Here is a 624-nt window from a genome sequence, read left to right on the forward strand (position 1 = left end):
ATCGCGCAGTGCAGGACTTTCCTCCGCGAAGCATTTCAACTCCTTCGTAAAGAATCCCTGATGGTTTTAGAGTCCGGCGTCCCTGTAATGCCGCCGATGCTTGCGCTCAGTTCCCACGCGAGCTGAAAGCAGAAATAGCCAGCTTCCGGGTACAGCTTATAGCAGGTACGCATCCATCCCTGTGCAGCGGACGTCGACAGAGGCAGAAGCTCCGCCGTCGGGTCAGGTTGGGAAATGAGGTCTTGGGAATTTAGAAATGATCGTTGAGTCTGTGGATCCAGAATGTTCTGTATAGTCTGATGGATGCTTTGGTGTTGTGTCCGTGTTGCTTGACGCGTCGTCAGGTCGAGTGGGTAATCGGAACGACGTTCTTCGCCGAGGCATCGTTCGCTCGCTGTTTGCAGAGCCGTGAATAGGCGTGTGGCAGGGCGTGTCAGGGGGCGGGGCGTGGGGGCCTCCTGAGCAGGTCGGGCAGATTATCAGTATCAACAGGTAGGTCTCCGAAGCCCAGCTGCTCGTCTGGCACGAAGGCGCGTTTTATTACGCGCTCGCCTGGGGGCGTGGGCGCGAGCGGAAATCGGAAACAAGTTTCGGCCGAAGTTTCGGTCGAGTTACAATTCAATA

Source organism: Penaeus monodon, chromosome 22 (genome assembly GCF_015228065.2).
Source record: "Penaeus monodon isolate SGIC_2016 chromosome 22, NSTDA_Pmon_1, whole genome shotgun sequence".
Taxonomy (NCBI): domain Eukaryota; kingdom Metazoa; phylum Arthropoda; class Malacostraca; order Decapoda; family Penaeidae; genus Penaeus; species Penaeus monodon.